The sequence below is a fragment of the Idiotropiscis lumnitzeri genome, unplaced genomic scaffold (assembly GCF_059441095.1).
Source record: "Idiotropiscis lumnitzeri isolate Australia: NSW breed Sydney's pygmy pipehorse unplaced genomic scaffold, RoL_Ilum_1.0 HiC_scaffold_99, whole genome shotgun sequence".
In the NCBI taxonomy this organism is placed as follows: Eukaryota; Metazoa; Chordata; class Actinopteri; order Syngnathiformes; family Syngnathidae; genus Idiotropiscis; species Idiotropiscis lumnitzeri.
In genome coordinates this window covers 211,684-218,231 of record NW_028283637.1, presented here as the reverse complement: position 1 = coordinate 218,231, position 6,548 = coordinate 211,684, and positions in this window count along the sequence as shown.

The following is a 6,548-nucleotide window of genomic DNA, read 5'->3' as shown; positions in this document are numbered from 1 at the left end:
TTGCCTTCATTCTTGTGACAGGTAAGTCACGCCCTCATGGAACATCAGCTGATAAAGACGGGTCACAAGACACCATCATGTGACACTCTGAAGAAGGCGAAAGACTTTCGTATTGTGACATGCTCAAGGCCTAAACACTCATCCGAGCAAATATAAGGTAGATTTTGTTAACCTGCCCGGAGAAAAACATCAACGAAAATAATTTGTATTTGTTTTAACCAGTTGGTGGCGCTACCACTGCGATCAAAAATAAGTTGGCAGCCGTCTTCAGGGCCTGAATATCCTCAAATGTGAAAGATTTCCAGAAGATGGATCATCTGAATCATTTTGCAGGAACTTTTGTTGCCACGGAGAATAATCAGACTCTGCGGCACCGTAATAGCCACGCCCTTTGAAGGAAAGTCATAAAAATAGGGATAGAGTAAGATCAATGTCTTGAGTCTTTTCTAGCCAATTTTCAGTCGGATTCGTTAAAAGGGCACCGTGCAGTACGTCAAAATGTAAACATTTATATTGATTGGCGCAAGGTGTATAACTGAATATAAACATATAGATGTCTTCAGGTACCGACTCTTTATGTACATGTGAAGTTTTGGATTTTTAGCAGCACGTGCAGGAGAGTTATTAAGCATTTTGTCCATTGCGGCGAAGGAAATCTTAAGTGAAAACTTTGAAGCCCCGCCCCCGTCATATAGTATTTCGGAAACAAAAAATTTTAGCCCCAGTGTTTGTCCCAGGTCTTAAGATGCTCCAGACAGAACTTTAAGGCAATCAGATGAAGCCTTTAGGATCAGGGTGCAAAAGAATGACCCCTGTAAACATGCAAAAAAGGGCAAAAGTCGGACTTTCAAAAATTCATAACTCACTTCCTGTTCATATTAGACGTTAAAAAATATCAAATTTTTCGCCATGCCCGATGAGACTGCCAAGTTTGGTGAGTTTTTGTGCATGTTTCGGGGGTCAAAAATGCGATCGAACAATCGGAAAAATAATAATAATAATTTCTACAAAAACAATAGGGACTTCGCAGCGGTCGCTGCTCAGGCCCTAATAATAATAATAATAATGATAATAATAAAAGTAATAATATTTTCTACAAAAACAATAGGGACCTCGCCGCGGTCGCTGCTCGGGCCCCAATAATAATTTCTACACAAAGTCCATTGTGGTGACCCGCCCCCTTTTAAGTAAATTCAAAATGGCCGACTTCCTGTAAAACCTAGCTCATTGCTCCAAGAGACTTTTTTGTAGGTCTTGGTCTTATACATACAGTGAACCCTCGCTACTTCGCGGTTCACCTTTCGCAGGTTCAGTGCTTCGCGGGTCTAAAAAATATTCGGGGGCATTGTAGTTTCGCCGAGCGGCACGACGGGGCGCTGGAGCGGTTAGACGGCCGGCGTGCGCCGAAGAAGAGCGTGGGCGAAGAGGAGAGTGGACGAAGAAGAGCACGTTCCCCCGGACACGATCGGTGGCGACGTTTCGCGCGGTTCGGACCGTACCAGAGCTCCGGCCAGCGTGCGTGGCAGTTAAGCCGTAGAGGAGCACCTTCCCCGGGCACGGGCGGTGCCAAGCGGCCCCTAAGTTTAACCGAATGGAAGCTCCGGAGGAGGAGGGCATGCTCGCGTCACAGTAAGCCGAAGAGGAGCACCTTCCCCGGGCACGGGCGGTTCCATGCGGCCCCTAAGTTTAACCGAATGGAAGCTCCGGAGGAGGAGGGCATGCTCGCGTCACAGTAAGCCGAAGAGGAGCACCTTCCCCGGGCACGGGCGGTGCCAAGCGGACCCTAAGTTTAACCGAATGGAAGCTCCGGACGGAGGAGGACGGGCGTGTGTCACAGTTAAGCCAAATTGGAGCACCTCTTCTGCCCGGGCACGAGCGGAGCGCGAGGCTGTCAGTTATGAATGAATAAATGAATAAATAAATAAAGAATGCCACCTTTCATTTCACAGGGCACACCGGACGGCGTACCAGCAGGTAAAAGTCGGAGTAATTAAATAAATACAAAAAGAATGGCTGGGGAATAAAAAAATAATACGTTTTAATAATAATTTGTTTTTTTTGTTATAACATGAATTTCACTCTCTCTCTCCCCGTATATATATATATATATATATATATATATATATATATATATATATATATATATTCATTATATATATTGTATATTTTTTTTAAGCATTTTTGAAGGTGCGCCGCTACTTCGCGGATTTTCAGTTTTCGCGGGTGGTCTCGGTCCCCATTAACCGCGATAACCGAGGGTTCACTGTACTCCATAAAATTTACAAAAAGCGAGGTGAAACACTCAACCAGAGCTGCTTTTTTTTAACATTTCTCGAGGGCCATGGCGAGCCATTTCAAAAAAGCTGCACAACTAACGTATAAAATATTGATAAATTTGCTCGGCCTGATGTGTGTGTAAAGTTTTACGAGTTGTCGTTCATATTTAGAACCTCATAATCAGCTTTGTTTTATTGCCGAACAGTGCAATGCCACTCCCACAACTTTTCACGAAAAATCACGAATTTCGTATTGTGACATCCTCATGGCCGAAACAGTCATCCGAGCATATATGAGGGCGACCTTGTTGAGTTGCACGGAGAAAAACATCCAAGAAAATAACTTGTATTAGCTTTTACCAGTTGGTGGCGCTACTACTACGATGTAAAATAAGTTGGTAGATGTCTTCAGGGCTGAAGTATCCTCAAATGTGTACAACTTCGAGAAGATAGGATCATCTGAGTCATGTTGCCGGAGCTTTTGTTGCCACAGAGTACAATCGGACTTTTCAGCACCTTAATAGCCACGCCTTTTGCCAAAACGTCACAAAATTCGGCAGAGAGTAAGATCATTGTCTTGAGTCTTTTCTGACTAATTTTCAGTCGGATTCGTCAAAAGGGCACCGTGCAGTACGTGAAAATTAAAATAAAAACAAATTTTTGATTCCACTTGGCGGCACTGTGTGTATAACAAAATAATAACATTAAGATGTCTTCAGGTCGGGACGTTTTATTTACAGGTGAAGGTTTGGATTTTTAGGAGCATGTGCAGGGGAGTTATTAAGCATTCATTTATTTGTATTAGGTTCATTTTGTCTTCTTATTATTGATATTTGACTGATTCATTAAAAGCAGACAATTATGTTTTAGGTTAATTTTTTACCTGACATGTTTCGGCGAGTCTTTCGCCTTCTTCAGAGTGTCGCATGATGGTGTCTTGAGACCCGTCTTTATCAGCTGATGTTCCATGAGGGTGTGACTTACCTGTCAAAAAAATGAAAAATCAGAGCAGTCAAAGAACAAGCACAACATGAACATTACAAATCAGCAATCACTGACCACTGCAAAAGGGAAAACCACATCATGGACCGGGAGAAGGGCAGGGTCATCCGCAGCGAAGAGAACAAACAACAGCGCTGGATCAGAGAGGCCATTGAGATCTGCAAGCGAGGCATAAAAACCATGAACAGAGACAAGGGAGCCTTCATCCTCTCCACCACCTGGAGCAGCATTTTGGCGGAGTGAACGGACAGCGGGGGGCGTGACTTGCCTTCATTCTTGTGACAGGTAAGTCACGCCCTCATGGAACATCAGCTGATAAAGACGGGCCACAAGACACCATCATGTGACACTCTGAAGAAGGCGAAAGACTTTCGTATTGTGACATCCTCAAGGCCTAAACACTCATCCGAGCAAATGTAAGGTAGATTTTGTTAACCTGCCCGGAGAAAAAAATCAACGAAAATGATTTGTATTTGTTTTAACCAGTTGGTGGCGCTACCACTGCGATCAAAAATAAGTTGGCAGCCGTCTTCAGGGCCTGAATATCCTCAAAGTGAAAAATTTCGAGAAGATGGATCATCTGAATCATTTTGCAGGAACTTTTGTTGCCACGGAGAATAATCAGACTCTGCGGCACCGTAATAGCCACGCCCTTCGAAGGAAAGTCACAAAAATAGGGATAGAGTAAGATCAATGTCTTGAGTCTTTTCTAGCCAATTTTCAATCAGATTCGTTAAAAGGGCACCGTGCAGTACGTCAAAATGTAAAAAATGATATTGATTGGCGCAAGGTGTATAACTGAATATAAACATATAGATGTCTTCAGGTACAGACTATGTACATGTGAAGTTTTGGATTTTTAGCAGCATGTGCAGGAGAGTTATTAAGCATTTTGTCCATTGCGGCGAAGGAAATCTTAAGTGAAAACTTTGATGCCTCGCCCCCGTCATATAGTATTTCGGAAACAAAAAATTTTAGCCCCAGTGTTTGTGCCAGGTCTTCAGATGCTACAGACAGAATTTTAAGGCAATCAGATGAAGCCTTTAGGATCAGGGTGCAAAAGAATGACCCCTGTAAACATGCAAAAAAGGGCAAAAGTCGGACTTTCAAAAATTCATAACTCACTTCCTGTTCATATTAGACGTTAAAATATCAAATTTTTCGCCATGCCCGATGAGACTGCCAAGTTTGGTGAGTTTTTGTGCATGTTTCGGGGGTCAAAAATGCGATCGAACAATCGGAAAAATAATAATAATAATAATTTCTACAAAAACAATAGGGACTTCGCAGCGGTCGCTGCTCAGACCCTAATAATAATAATAATAATAATAATAAAAGTAATAATATCTTCTACAAAAACAATAGGGACCTCGCCGCGGTCGCTGCTCGGGCCCCAATAATAATTTCTACACAAAGTCCATTGTGGTGACCCGCCCCCTTTTAAGTAAATTCAAAATGGCCGACTTCCTGTAAAACCTAGCTCATTGCTCCAAGAGACTTTTTTGTAGGTCTTGGTCTTATACATACAGTGAACCCTCGCTACTTCGCGGTTCACCTTTCGCGGGTTCAGTGCTTCGCGGGTCTAAAAAATATTCGGGGGCATTGTAGTTTCGCCGAGCGGCACGACGGGGCGCTGGAGCGGTTAGACGGCCGGCGTGCGCCGAAGAAGAGCGTGGGCGAAGAGGAGAGTGGACGAAGAAGAGCACGTTCCCCCGGACACGATCGGTGGCGACGTTTCACGCGGTTCGGACCGTACCAGAGCTCCGGCCAGCGTGCGTGGCAGTTAAGCCGTAGAGGAGCACCTTCCCCGGGCACGGGCGGTGCCAAGCGGCCCCTAAGTTTAACCGAATGGAAGCTCCGGAGGAGGAGGGCATGCTCGCGTCACAGTAAGCCGAAGAGGAGCACCTTCCCCGGGCACGGGCGGTTCCAAGCGGCCCCTAAGTTTAACCGAATGGAAGCTCCGGAGGAGGAGGGCATGCTCGCGTCACAGTAAGCCGAAGAGGAGCACCTTCCCCGGGCACGGGCGGTGCCAAGCGGCCCCTAAGTTTAACCGAATGGAAGCTCCGGGGGAGGAGGACGGGCGTGTGTCACAGTTAAGCCAAATTGGAGCACCTCTTCTGCCCGGGCACGAGCGGAGCGCGAGGCTGTCAGTTATGAATGAATAAATGAATAAATAAATAAAGAATGCCACCTTTCATTTCACAGGGCACACCGGACGGCGTACCAGCAGGTAAAAGTCGGAGTAATTAAATAAATACAAAAAGAATGGCTGGGGAATAAAAAAATAATACGTTTTAATAATAATTTGTTTTTTTTGTTATAACATGAATTTCACTCTCTCTCTCCCCGTATATATATATATATATATATATATATATATATATATATATTTATATATTTATTATATATATTGTATATTTTTTTTAAGCATTTTTGAAGGTGCGCCGCTACTTCGCGGATTTTCAGTTTTCGCGGATGGTCTCGGTCCCCATTAACCGCGATAACAGAGAGTTCACTGTACTCCATAAAATTTACAAAAAGCGAGGTGAAACATTCAACCAGAGCTGCTTTTTTTTAACATTTCTCGAGGGCCATGGCGAGCCATTTCAAAAAAGCTGCACAACTAACGTATAAAATATTGATAAATTTGCTCGGCCTGATGTGTGTGTAAAGTTTTACGAGTTGTCGTTCATATTTAGAACCTCATAATCAGCTTTGTTTTATTGCCGAACAGTGCAATGCCACTCCCACAACTTTTCACGAAAAATCACGAATTTCGTATTGTGACATCCTCATGGCCGAAACAGTCATCCGAGCATATATGAGGGCGACCTTGTTGAGTTGCACGGAGAAAAACATCCAAGAAAATAACTTGTATTAGCTTTTACCAGTTGGTGGCGCTACTACTACGATGTAAAATAAGTTGGTAGATGTCTTCAGGGCTGAAGTATCCTCAAATGTGTACAACTTCGAGAAGATAGGATCATCTGAGTCATGTTGCCGGAGCTTTTGTTGCCACAGAGTACAATCGGACTTTTCAGCACCTTAATAGCCACGCCTTTTGCCAAAACGTCACAAAATTCGGCAGAGAGTAAGATCATTGTCTTGAGTCTTTTCTGACTAATTTTCAGTCGGATTCGTCAAAAGGGCACCGTGCAGTACGTGAAAATTAAAATAAAAACAAATTTTTGATTCCACTTGGCGGCACTGTGTGTATAACAAAATAATAACATTAAGATGTCTTCAGGTCGGGACGTTTTATTTACAGGT